The sequence below is a fragment of the Cynara cardunculus genome, assembly GCF_001531365.2.
Source record: "Cynara cardunculus var. scolymus isolate 2C chromosome LG 17, CcrdV1, whole genome shotgun sequence".
NCBI classification, from domain to species: Eukaryota; Viridiplantae; Streptophyta; class Magnoliopsida; order Asterales; family Asteraceae; genus Cynara; species Cynara cardunculus.
Genome location: NC_037544.1, coordinates 34698573 through 34713608, shown reverse-complemented (window position 1 = coordinate 34713608; position 15036 = coordinate 34698573). Strand labels below are relative to the sequence as shown.

At 34.4% G+C, this 15036-nt stretch overlaps 1 long non-coding RNA gene across 2 annotated transcripts; it reads left to right on the top strand.

The window, feature by feature from the left end:
- The first annotated feature begins 10780 nt into the window (after window positions 1–10780).
- LOC112500972 lies at window positions 10781–14644 on the top strand. Of its 2 annotated transcripts, none has more exons than XR_003067403.1 (3): window positions 10781–10984; window positions 11063–11148; window positions 14344–14644. It is a non-coding gene; the product is annotated as an uncharacterized LOC112500972 (long non-coding RNA). The 2 variants fall into 2 exon arrangements; XR_003067402.1 differs by lacking the exon at window positions 14344–14644 and adding an exon at window positions 13642–14317.
- Window positions 14645–15036: the final 392 nt, after the last annotated feature.

Sequence of the window (15036 nt, the reverse complement as noted above, 5' to 3'; positions counted from 1 at the left end):
TTATTTTATTTTTTCTTTTGTCGTGATACTTTTAAATTTTATAATCAATCTAACCATCTTTTTGAGCAATTACCATGACATAAATTATTTTCCTATTCTAGTTTATGTATCTTGGATGGTATGTTTTAACCAGACCCATCAATTGGAGCAATGAAAGATATATCTGAATGGAAGAGCATACCGCAAATAGGATTCAATTCTTTGCAGATTGATATCTTGCTTGGTTTTTAGAACATCGATGTAACAATTTCAACAACGAGAAGAAGGTTGGCATATCAGATAAGTTCCTATAACTTACTCCATGCACAATTAATTTTTCTTGATTAACGATGCGTACAAGTGTTGATGCTTACATTGCATATGACATTCTATGATTACGTCCAACTTCTATGTTATTATTTGGTTTTGAACTTCTCATTATGGTTCTTAACTTTTGTTTATGTTGATTTTGGCTTCGAGTACTAATCTCTTTCTGCTTGTTTCATCAATCAACTACTAGTGATTGCCTTATTCTGTTTTTGGTACTTGTACATTGCTTTCTTTTATGGTGAATGGGCTTTTTTTAGTTTAAGATTTCCTATTGATTGTGCTCCACATGCTTCTATGTTATTCGGCCTCTCAAGTATGTTGTGGAATGTTGGTCGTTATTGTTTCAAACGATATTTATTTGATAACAATTTTCACTAAATGAGTTTGTATTTTTGATCATGTCGTTGTTAAGTGTATAATGTTGACATTGAATGATATAGTACCTTGTGTATGCATCACTTTTACTAAGTTTTCGATTTTGTGTTGTATGGACGTATGTACTTTGTTAGTCGTTTCTGTTTCAAACTGTATTTATTTGATAAACATTCTCAACTATTGGATTTGTATTTTTGATCATGTCTTTGTTTCGTGTTTAATGTTGACGTTTGAATGACAATACTCTTTTACTAAGTTTTCGATTTTGTGTTGTATGGACGTATATGTGTTAAAACTTTGTTATTCCTTTTTTGTTTCAAACTGTATTTATTAGATAACAATCATCAATTAATGGGTTTGTATTTTCGAGCATGTCTTTGTTACGTGTTTAATGTTGACATTTTAATGACAGTATCTAGTGTATGCATAACTTTTACTAAGTTTTCCATTTTGTGTTGTATGGACATATATGTGATAGAACTTTGTTGGTCGTTTTTGTTTCAAACTGTAATTATTTGATAAACATTTTCAATTGATGTGTTTGTATTTTTGATCATATCTTTGTTACGTGTTTAATGTTGACGTTTGAATGACATATCTTGTGTATGCATAATATTTTCTAAGTTTTCGATTTTGTGTTGTTTGTACAAATATGTGTTAGATTTGAACTTTGTAGTACTCGGATTTTGTTTATATGCATACCATCTCCGTTCTTTTGACCTTTGATGTATTGTGGTTTAGCCGATGTGCATCCTTTTACATAATTGTTGATTTTTGCTTTCGTGCTTGTTTGATAAATCATTTGCTTATGGTTGTCTTGTGCTCTTATTTTTTTTTGATATAGATGATTGTGCATTTTGTGTAATGAATTTTGGCTTGTTTTAGTTTAAAATTATGGACGCATGTACTTTGTTAGTCGTTTATGTTTCAAACTGTATTTATTTGATAAACATTCTCAACTATTTGGTTTGTATTTTTGATCATGTCTTTGTTACGTGTATGCATAATAACTTAACTAAGTTTTCGGTTTTGTGTTGTATGAACGTATATGTGTTAGAACTTTGTTATTCGTTTTTTGTTTCAAACTGTATTTATTTGATAACAATTTTCAATTCATGGGTTTGTATTTTCGATCATGTCTTTGTTACGTGTTTAATGTTGACGTTTGATATCTGATTAGTGTCGTTGGGGTACCAAACCTTGTAAAAATCTGCTTCTGAAGAAATTTAACCACAGTCTTAGCATCATTAGCAACACAAGCCATAACCTCTACCCATTTTGACACATAATCAACAACAACTAGATTGTATTGACAATTATTTGATGGGGGAAATGGTCCAATGAAGTCTATTCCCCAAACATCAAACTGTTCTACTTCTAAGATCCCATTTAGTGGCATTTCATTCCTTTTGGAAATGGATCCACTTCTTTGACACTCATTGCATCTTTGTGCAAAATTGTGGGCATCCTTGAAGAGAGTTGGCCAATAAAAACCAGATTGCAAAACTTTAGCTACTGTTCTTTGTCCTCTATATGCTGCTTGGTGGCAATGCAGCAGAATTGTTGCCACTTCAGTTTTCTGGGATGTACCTCCTCGAAATTTGGTCTGCACTTATTTTAAACAAGTAAGGATCATCATGGAGGAACTTTTTAAACATATGGCCAGTATAATCAGAAGGTTTTATGCCACAAGCCAAATAATTTGCTATATCAGCAAACCATGATGACTTTGATCGTAGCACAAGAATTCATACAGAAAATACATGTTTATACATCATTCAGGTCCCTTAATACAAGAATCTACCAGTATGAAATACATGGTCCAAAAATTCAAAATACAAATTCTTGTACTAGGGAAATTATCAAAACTATACATATCGTCATCCAATTCTCATGAAGGCAAACATGTAGGGAAATTATCACATTTTTTCTTTCCCCTTACCTTCAACACTTCCTGCAATACATATTTAAAAACACAAAACGAGGGTTAGACTGAAAGATCTAGTGAGTTACCCTATTTATGTTATTGCAGGGTGAAAATCACCAAAACTTTGTACAAAATAACCTTTCATATATATAACAAATATATGAACAAATAAGGACATATTACCAGTACATTTCCACTTTTCAAGACAAGCATTCAACTATTCATATAACATACTCCAAACCTTTATAGGTTTGAACCAAACAGGTTTCATATAATGCCACTTTTAAACATTTTCAATTAAACAAGGTTTATTAATTAAAGTTTCAGACCAAACATGTTATTTCCTTCTCAATAACATCCAGACTATGATTTACAATAAAAACCCCGATCTTAAACTTTTAAATCACAAAGAAATAAAGATTCCAGATCATGGTAATCTTAAAAGTAAGAGTATAACACACATACAAATGCCACCCTTATAACCAAAGGTATACCTCTCATTGATATTGCCACCCTTATCCCATGGTACACCTTTCCTTGATATGCCCCCCTTATTTCCTCGTCAAAACATTTTTCATAAAACAATTCCAATTAGGACAGACCGTAGTCATAAATGTTCTAACGGAATATCATCAGTTCGAAATCATTCTTTATACAAAAATAATAAAAATGACAATTGTATAAATAGTACATAAGTTAAGGCACAAATCCAGTCAATACAGACTTGGCCGGACTTCATCTCCGGTCAAGCCTTGGCCGATTTACTAATCCGGTCAATACAAGATCCTTGTCCGATTTACTAATCCGGACAACTCTCTCAAAGCCTTGTCCGATTTAAACAAACCGGTTACCTCATAGTCGTATTCCTACTTATCCATTCAAAATACTTGATATAAACTCAATGATCATAAATCGCTCAACACTTGCCCGGTTTAAGACTAAACCGCTTGACTCTTGATCGGTTTAAGTCTAATCCGGACAACACTCATCAAGCGGTTTATTTATAAATCGCTTATGCCTTTTCTGGTTTAGGGCTTAAATCGCCCCACCCTTGTCCGGTTTATGGCTAAACCGCTCAACTCTTGTCCGGTTTATGGCTAATCTGGACAACACTCCAGCGGATAATTTTTAAATCAAAAGTAAAGTTCTACAATCAATTATACAACTATGAAGAGTTTAAAAGCAATAAGAATCACTCACCTTTTTGAAATCAATCTTCTTGTAATTCCAAATAAGGAAATCCGGTCAATACAGACTCTCTTTAAATCGCTCAAAACTTATTTCAAAAATGGCAAGAGAAGTAAATGGAGGTCTTACCCTCCTTTTATACCCCTTTCCTAAAAGGGAAGGTCGGCTATACACACACATACACACAACCCATGCATCCATAGTCATGCATATGCGCTCCCACATACACACAATCTTATTCATGTATCTACATTATGCACATTCTCACATATTAATATAATCAAATGTATCAATTTATCATGCTGACACGTAATCACATATAACAAATAATCATATATTCATTACCTCAGGTGATAACCAAGATCTGGTTATCACAACCTTTTGACATATTTGAAAGAGTAACCACATGAATGATAATAAATAAAGAATGAAAACTAAAACCGGAGATTTTATTACCCATTTTCCGAGTAACCACATATTAGAGTATTTGTATAAATACCCAATTATTCTTTTCGCATTTTTGGATAATTCATGCGAAAAATGCATACAAATGAGAATTAAGGTGGTAATAAATCATTGATTTACAAAACAAACAAAATCAAGATTTTATTAAGATTGGAGAAGTATATAAAATGACTTGCTCACGAATTCAAGTTTGAATGCCCCTTCGAAGTCCCGCACGCTCTTTTTGATCGGGAGCGGGGTGGGCAACTTCAGTCGGTGCTGGCGCCCGCGGCAGCGCCTCTGGAGCCGCCCCCCGTTCTGGAGCCAGCGGGTTCTGAATGACCCCCCTCTCACGGTTAAAAAAGTGGTTAACCATCTMGAAGAAATCCATATCGTCCATCCGAATTGTCTCCATTACAGCCGACTCCCCTGTCTCTTTCCCTATCGAAAAACTAGCCTGACTCTCCGTGATGGGTTTTCATATTCTTCAACATGTATGTTTAACGATCTTTTCACATTGTGTCTAGATATTACATTCTTTGTTTTTTAATTGTCTACTTTCTTCAGAAAAATCAATAAATAAGTATAAGAAGTTGATATAAAACCAAGTAATTTGACGATAAATAAAAATATATAGCTTAGATTAATCTCTTAATTTGCAAGACAAATTTAGTGTAAGAAAGAAAAATCTAGTGAGAGAAAGTTCAAATATTTTAAGTTTTCTTCAACTCTCATTTTTCATCCATCACCAAAGAATTTCTGTCAATTGAAAAAATCTTGAATTAGTCGAAATTTAACGTAATCATCAATCACTCTACATATCTTTTAAAATCTTTCAAGTCTTCTTCAACTCTCACCTTCTTCATCCCTCACCAAAAGAATTTATAGGATTCCATTTTGTTTATTATTGAAACCTTGAAAAATAAATTTCATTAAGAAACAAATAGAAGTAAATGGAAGAGCAAATCAAGAGTTGGAGGTTAAGCTTGGGTATACAAAATTACAAAACAAAAACCCGAGTTAATAATAAACTATACAATTTTCATACATGGGTGAAAAAGTCTTTAACATATTTAACATTTAAAAAAAATCAAAAAACTAAGAAAAAAATGGGAGAGATTCTATATATACATATAGATATAGATAAATAGATAGATAATTTAGCCCGCTAACCCCTCCTAATCTTTTGGTTCAAATTTGGCCTAAATTATTGGGTCTTCAACCAAAAATCCTAATTAACTAGTTCAGTTTAATATTTTATATTGTTATTTGTCGGACATGTTTTGTTTATGTTAAAAAAAATCAAATGTTCGATTTTTTGGGTTACCCTAGGTTTTTTGGGTCATGTTGCACTTGCCTTGACAGATCACCATGGAGCGCTGGGGAGACGACCAGAAAAAAATGTCCACAACAGTCTTTGAAAGATTTTAACTGACAATATTATAGAAAGGAGCCACAAAGTCTTGGTTTAATCAAATGCAATTTGTTGATCTTGAGATATCATAATTTGTTTGTATTTTCAAAGAAGTTCTTAATTATTTATGATCAAGTTTGAATCATGAGCACAAAGAAGAAGAATCAATACTATTTCATGCCAAAAAAAAGATGCTTATAAGATACAAAACGATTATATCATCTTATGGAAATGCAAGACCTCGAATAAACACAGACCCACCTTTCGTATTCTAAATTCCTAGCTCCGCCCATGATGGCAAATAATGTTAACAAATAAGGTAATTAACGGGTGACTTTTGCCCGTAAACGCTTTACTCGGTAAGTGTTTAATAAACGGCATCTAACTTTATTGTAGTGATTTTCATCAAACAATTATTGTAATCGGTGCTTAATCTAGACTGATAAGTAAAATGTCTGTTTTTGTCGTTTTTATTCGATAACAAAATACTTTAGATTTGAGCCTTGGAAAATTGTTTTTACGTTAGTGGAATTTGCTATTTTCAGCAATCAAAGTTGGTTTTATTTCGTTTTTTATATATAATTTATGCAAGTATAATTGCATTTTTGCATCTAGTTTAATCGTTCGCATTTGATTTTTTTATTTGATTGTTAGTTAATTTTTGTTTAATCATCGTTGGAGATGTAATTGTTATTTGATTGCACGAAGATGGAACGGTAAAAAATTCAATGAAATTAAATATGATGTAGGAGGTGGGTTTTGTTGTACATAAAGGTTAATTAGCTTAGATTAAGGGGATGTATGGTTAGTTTTAAGTTGTTTGTGTGGATTAATATGTCTGTATAAACTGATAAAGTTTTTTTTTTCATAGACAGAATAAGAGGTTGTTTGGCAGTTGCTGAATTATTTGATGCAGAATGGTTAATTGATCAGAATTCTTAAGGGACTATGTATGATATAATGCAAAATGCAATACGGTTGTTTGATAACTGTTCTGAATAAATAATTTAATGACAACAAATTACCATTTTAACCCTCTATATCACACATAAAAAAAACCAATACCAATGAATCATCTTGTGCTCATGGAAATGGTGAAACAAGAGTGAACACCAAAAACTCTCACCGGAAACAAGAGTCAACAATTTACGATTTAGAAAAATATCCACACCACATATAAGATGCGATTTACGATGAAAACGCACCGCAAACATCACTACTCATGGGCCGTTTACCACTTGCCCGGGTAAGGCCTACCAAGTAACATTACCTCACCGGATGAATATGGTAATGACCAAGAATCTTACCCGGTAAGAGTGAGGACCAAAAGTCTTACCCGGTAAGTGAGGGCGACGACTCTTATCACGATAAACGTTTACCGAATAAATTATTGCATACGATGTCGTTTTGGTGGATTAAAATCTTACCCAATAAATAAATAACTGTGTTAAATTTTACCGGTAAGCAACCACGGCCCGTTAGTCATCCCACTTGCTAGTAACATTTTTGATGCTTACCAATTGTATATTCCCTCGACACTCTCGCTTCACCAAGATTTTTAAGTTAGGTTTAAAATTTGAATTAAGGAGGTGTTTGGGATTGCTTATTTGAAACAACTTATGTTTTTTTATAAAAACACTTATCAATGTATTATAAGTCAGAAGGGTTTAACTTTTTCAAAAACTATTTATTACCACATCGAAATAAATATTTATTTAAAAACTCAAAATATTTAGGGTTTTTTTAACCCCACCCTCTTTTATGAATGCATGTGAGCGAGATGAGATTGTCTAGAGGGGTGAGTATGTGAGCGTGAGAGTGTGGGAAAGTTGTGAGAAGGAGAGTGAGGGTTGATGTGAGGAGGAGGGGGTGAAAAGTGATATAAGGGGTTGGGATATCAACCCCCAATATTTATTACCGGTGGCTAGCAATCCCAAACACCCCTGAAAAGAAATTGGAATACGCTCCTGTCTTCCACCTGATCCCTCACCGGCACCGGTTAGTATCCTCACCAGTAGGGGTGAACAAAAAACCGTCAACCCGTGAAACCCGCCCAACCCAACCCCGCTAACAACCCAATTAAACCCAACTCGTCTACCCGCCAAACCGCCCACCCGCCAAATCGCTAACCCGCCAATTAGGAGGGTTGAAATTGGGTTGAGCCTAGCTCAACCCGCCCAACCCGTCAACCCGCCGCTAATATATAATTTTTATAAAATTATATATATATATATATATATATATTAATAATAATGTATAAATTTTATATAATTTTTATTGATATTATATTTTGTTTCATTTTAACTAAACGTATAGGTTACCAAAAGAGATTCACGATCAAAGAATGATGACAAATAATCTACTTAATAAGGAAAATTATTGAATTTTTTTTTTGCAGCAACAACAAATTGATATATTGGAAAATATGAATGATATTGATAGATATTTGATGGACGAATCCATCAATCTATGACGCTTTTAAAGAGTTACATCAGAAAAATGTTTTATCTAAAAGAGTTTCAATATGTATATACGATGGTTTTGAACGTCTTAACAAATTCTACGATGCTTTTAAAATAAAGTGTCGTATTAGTTATTTTATACAACACGACTTGAAAAAAATGTCATATGAGCATAGGTGTCCTATAAATAGATGAGTTTACGGGACACTTCTGAAAATGTTTCTATAAAATGACTAATACGACATTTTATTTAAAGATCATTCTAAAACACTTGTTGAAACGTCAAAAAACCTCCTATAAACCTATTGCAATATTTTTAGATAGGACGCTTTATAGTATGATCTATAATAAACTTAAGATTTATGAATTATTTCATTCGTCAAATTATGTAACTATTAACCCACCAACCCAACCCAATCCAACCCATCTCAACCCATAAGGGTTGGGTTGGATTGGGTTATATTTTTGAATGGGTTGAGTTGGGTTGGATTGGGTTGAGTTGAGATTTTCCAATCCGCCGTAATTAGGTTGTAAAATTGTTGTAAACCGCCGACCCAACCCGCGTTCACCCCTACTCACCAGTCACCTGCTCTCTTTCCCTCTCCCGGAAACGACTTACGGTTATGGAAAGGAAACCCTAGTTTCGATTTTACAGATCATCCAACATTGATTTTTCAGCTCCAACCTCGATTTTATCTGTCTGACACTCGATTTTTCTGAGGTATTTTCTCAAACCCTAACAGAGTATACTTGAAGTTTAGGGTTTATTACTATGTTCCTAAGGTTATAATGAAAAATGCTCTAGAGAATAATGTGTCTTGAGAAAAAGGTTGCTACTTGTTGATTTTGATTGCTAAATGCCCGAATGCTAATATGCTTACTGGTTCTTCGTTCTTACTGATTTTATAAAGTAGACCCATTTGTTTTGTTGTTATTATACCATGATAACGATAAATTTGTATTTTCATTGACGTAGCTTTCTTCTTGCCATAGATTGTTCTTATGATCCGTGATATACAAGAAAATGGGCTTAATGTGTTCTTGCTACAAACTTGATTGTACTCGCCACTCGCCAGTTTCAACAGATGATTAAGAATTAATTTACTTCTTGTGATCTAATAAATCTGGTTGTGGAATGCCTCTTCATTTTTGCATAATTAGCTTAAATAGTGCTGTTAAATCTCAGGAATTGAGGCATTTGAAGAACACCACACTGATAAGTTATGTCTTTTGTTTAATGTTCAACAATCATGGCTGCTACTGCCACGAACCAAGACAAAATCTCGCTAAAACTAATGGTGCACAAAGGGAAAAATAAAGTGATATTTGCGGAAGCTGATGGCAAACTTGTTAACACTCTTTTCAGCATTATGGCATTGCCCATTGGTACAATTGTCAGAATTTTGGAGAAATCTTCTGATCAAAGATTAAATCTGCTTGAGAGCCTACAAAACTTGTACTGTAGTCTAGTGAAACTTCCTGTGGGTTACTTCTCTGCTGAAGAAAGCAAATTCATGATGCTTAATCCCAGAACCTCACTACATGATAGCTGTAGAATGCTTAAACTCAACATAGACGACACTGAGCCTACAATGTACTTTATGTGTGAAAATGAGGATTGCTATCGAGCATCTGGTTCATATTTTAGCACTTAAGCGTTGCTAGATGTTCTTTCCGTCGGAAAGTGATGACTCGGGAAAACAAATACGTGGACATATATGGTCATATTGGAGGACGTCGGAAAGATGGTGATTTGTTTGTTTCTAATCTGACAACTTTTATAGTCATGGATGATCTTTGTGTGATGCCAAGTACTTTAGATTGAGCCTTGGACTGCTCTGTGATCTTGGATTTACTGATATGTAGAAGAGAGGACCACTGATATTGGTTGTGAACAGGTAATTCTGTACCCCTATTTTTTTCACACTATGCACTAACTGTGGCCTTGGGAGTATTTATGGAAACAACCACTCTACTCTTTGAATTGAGGTTAGGTATGCCTACATCTCACCCTTCCCAAACCACACCCCTCCGGTGGGATATATTGGGTTTGATTTAATTTTCATGTTTCTTATATACTTTCTGATAAATATATTTTTTATATGCACATTAAATATTTTTCTTATATTTCTATATATCATATTTGTTTTTCAGATACTTGTACTTGTAAAAGCGGCACTATTATTGAAGCACCCGTTGACTTACTTAATATTCTATAGCATCCATCCTATAACTATTGGAGGTTTCGTTAATCCCAAACTTGGACCTTCAATTCCACATTTAACCAGTAATGGATATGATACAAATTTAAAGATAATGACGATGAAACTTACTTTGCAAAAGTCTACCTCAAAGTTTTTGTTTGCAGAGGCAGAGAAAAATTTGGGGAATTTCTTTTTGGTTTTTTATAAATCCCTTTGGGAACTCTAATTCGGAAGTTGATGTATGGTAATTCATCTCTTGAATGTTTGGAGAACATAGATGCAAGCATTTCTAGTATGAGTTTAGGAAGAGTTGATCATCTCTGGTCTATGCTTATGGAACCTCGGTTGGTACGGAAATATGTTTCTGAAAACCAGATTTTCCAGCAAGATGTTTCGAACGAGCCTCAGTTTATCTATTGATGCTCTTTTCTTGGTCGTACTGGTACCCGACGTACATGATATTGATGATCGAAGGTACATTATGAGATTTAAAGATCCAAGGGTACTAGGAACATTTCTAAAGGGACCAACGAAGTTTACGTTGACGGATGATCTCATTGTAACCCCATTTTCATCCGTTTATGTAATTGCCATTATGAATGAGTTGAAAGTTCCTCTAAAGGATATTGAGCATCATGAAGTAAGCATTGGCATTGAGAAGGTATGACATAACATTCTAGTCATTTTTAATTTTATTGTTTGATTTTGCAATAATTCTTTCATCACTATATTTGTGCAGGGTTTTGAACTATTGAATGCTTCTCTAAAATCAAATTCGAGTTTGATAGACTTGTTACTTGAAGAAATAATCGAGAAAAAGAAAAGGTAAGATGTTTGAAAATTCATGCTTTGAGGAATCTATGCCTCATGTTCCTACCTTATCCTATTTATGTTAGAGTAAAATGTGTCAAGTGGAACAAATAAGCAAATAGGTCTCATGAAAATACACACACAGAGTGTCAGTGAACTTGAATGATCATGGTATGTTAGAAGCAAAGAAATAACCAGTAGCTCGAAGAAAGTGAAGTAATGGGAAGGGGGTGGGGGTTTCACTTGAGAAGGCAAGGGTGTCATGGTAGAGGGAAGGTGTAACACCCCACATATCACATTGCATATAACATATAATTCATCCAAAGAAAATACATGTATTATCCCACTAAGGTCCAAAGTACAAGAAACTATAATACAATATACACAACTCAAAAATTCCAAAATACGTTTTCTTGTACTATATAACATTCAACTTCAAAACACATCCATAGGCTGATCTTCAACAGTTATACACATAGGGAAACAAGTTATATTTTCCCTTTCCCTTTACTATCATTGAACTTAGCTCTTCCTGCAATACATATTTGAAAGACAAAATGAGGGTTAGACCTGAAGGTCTAGTGAGATCCTTTTTTCCATGTAGTTGCAGGGTGAAGATCACCAAAACATTATTAAAATCAACTTTCCACATAATGGAAGCATAAATCCTTTGCAAAGACCAGACTTAGAAAGATTTTCATCAAATAGTAGGACAGAGCCCGTCTGGTTCCTCCAACCAGAGCTTCTGGTACTAACCAGAGCTCCTCTCAAATTAACCTTCATATAATTACCAAGTCAAGTATAAAGAATGGATTGTAAACGTTTTCCAAGTATATAAGAGTGAAATAAAAAGCTTATGTATGACCAGAGCCTTTGGTTCCTCTAACCAGAGCCTCTGGCTCTAGCACCATGACCAACCGGAGCCCCTCTGGTTCAATGTGAATACCAACCGGATCCCAACTTGTTTGTCCTTCTTTGTTAAAGTCATTTTCTATAAGAAATTTTCTAAGTTTAAAATAAAAGCAAGAAGTCCTATGAACTCTTTTAAAACACAATCCTTGACACAGAACCTCTATATAATAGATACAGAGTCTCTGGTTTAAGTAAAATATTTGTAAAAGACTTGTATCATAATCAAATCATTATCCAGAACCCCTCTGGTTCTATGTGAGGAACAACCAGAGCCCCTCTTGTTCCTTTCAAGGAACAACCAGAGCCTCTGGTTCCTCATAAATCAAACACTTTGTCAAAAGCATAGTTTATCCGATTCCATTGGCCATAAGCCAAGTTTTCTCATTTCTCAGTAACATCATTACTATTATTTCTAATAAGAGCAACATACCTGAGTCCTCAAATCACAAAGAAGTAAGAACTCAAAACTATTKCAATCTTAAGAGACATAATAGCAAGAGCTATAATAACAATCACACATACAAATGTCACCCTTATATCCAAAGGTACACCTCTCCTTGATATGCCACCCTTATATCCGAAGGTACACCTCTCCTTGATATGCCACCCTTATTCCATGGTACGCCTCTCCTTGATATGCCACTCTTATTTTCTCATCAAAATCTATAGATTAATTCCAAACGAAGACAGACCGAAATCACAACCGTCTTGAAGGAACATCCTCTATAGTTTTAACCATCAAAATCTATAGATCAATTCCAAACGAAGACAGACCGAAGTCACAACCGTCTTGAAGGAACATACTCTATAGTTTTAACCAATGATGGTTTCAAAATAGTTTTATTCCAAAACTTTGAAACTCAAGAAACAACAATTCTTTTAATATCATTTTCCAAACTCAAAATCTCCTTTAATCCTTAAAATAGGATATCATCCTCAACTGTTTTAAAGAAGCAAAATCTTATTTATTTCCCAAGAACAGTTTCCAAAACCCAGACTTATAAAACTCAACTTCAACTGTTAAAACAGTTTACCATTCTTCATCAAAATCAATCATCAAAACCATGTATTTCAAATAACATCATTTAAGGATTTTAATATCAAAAACTCACCTTAATATGCACAGATTTGAAGATTTAATCACACAACAACTTCTAGTAAACACAGATTCCTCAAATCACTTTTATGCAGAAATTTTTCTCAAGAACACCTTCACCGCCTTACACACACACTTTTCTTCTTTTTCAAAGATTTCTTAAAAGTGAGATAAGATTATCCTTATCTTCTCTATATATATCTTTTAACTAGGGCGGTGTGTATTTTATTATTATAAAACTCTTTTGGGCGGTGGAAGATTACTATATTTAAATCTCCTTTCTTAACCACGAAGGTACATACCCACATATTTTAATACTTTCCTCATGTATGCATATCATCCTATGTGCACACACATTTTTAACTTCTCACATATGCACAGTAACTCATTCACACACACACACATGATCCATGCATTTACTTAAATAAACATGCATGTTATCACATATTCGCATAATAATCACATAAGGGTTACCTCAACCAATGCTGTCTTAAATCCAGGTTATCACAGAAGGAGATTGTGCGTGGAGATGGTGGGCGGTGTCGGAGACAAAAGGAGTCAAAAAGACCAAAATACCCTCTAAGTTAACTTGAGTTAATGGATTTTTTAACAGATAAACCACAAGGACCATGGCCATAACAAATTGCAAGAAATTAAAACCAAATGTATGATAAACCTACATCATTTGACCCGGTATCATGCACATAATTCCATCTGATGCATTTGCTTGGGATGCACGAATCATATATGTAGGATCAATGTATTTTACATCAGCTGGATCGTCAATATCCTTGTTTTTCACCTAATAGAGTATTTTCTATCATATCTGACTGTCGAAGAAATTATATTCTTAAGGTAATTACAGTTTAATCAAAATCAAAAAGTCATCCGTGAACTTCTGGTTCGACAAGAGATCTATGTAATTGACCCAAAAAACATTTGGATCCCTTTGTTTGAAGTAGATACTTGAGATGACTTAGGACGCCTTGAGGTCCATGTAACTCAAAGGGTACCTTTAACCCAAATGAAATCCAGAAAACCGTGTCAATTAGTTTGTTCAGACACTAGTTTGTTCATTCTTAGTAGATAATATGTGATGTTGTACCTTCATTTCAGTGTGATGCATTATTGATAATTACATTACAAATACTTTACAATTCTCTTATGGTAGCAAAGCATTCTAAGTTTATTATTTTTCTTAGATAATGATGTGAGCTAGATGGATGATGAAACCATATTCTTTATGCCTTCAAGTCAACACATGGTTTCAAAAAGGAATCTGCGACCAAGGATTCTGAAGCCTACATCTGCTGAAGAGGTAATATTTAATATAAACCTTTACAGTAAATTTGCAGTGAAGGTAGTGTTGTTATTTGATCTTTTTGTTTAATAAAATGCAAGTTGTCTAAATTTATTCTTATTTCTTCTAAACCACCTTTTGAAGTACAAAAAAGGAAATCAACACATCCTGCAAAGAATGAAAAGAAATTGAAGATGGCAAGGGTTGCAAATGAATAGGCATGGCAACGGGTGGGGATGGGGCGGGTTTTCTAATCCCCGGCTCCGGTTTGTAGTAACATCCCCCGGCCTCGGTGGGTACGGGTATTAACATCTCGTCCTCGGTCAAACGCTGGTCAACCCCCGGTCAAACTCCATGAAGAATATCCGTTAGTTTGAGTCTACCGAGATCCCTGGCCACGACCCCGACCTCGGTTTGAGTCTACCGGGGATCCCCGTCCCTGGGACCCGTTTTAGCGGGGAATCCCCGTTCGGGTCGGGTGAGCCGGGTTTCCCACCGGGTCGGGGTAAATCACCATCCTTACAAATGAAGCTAAACATGAGGTAGTTCAGGTGTTGAGAAAGAGGAGTTCTCTTCAGTTGTATTTGGCAATTCA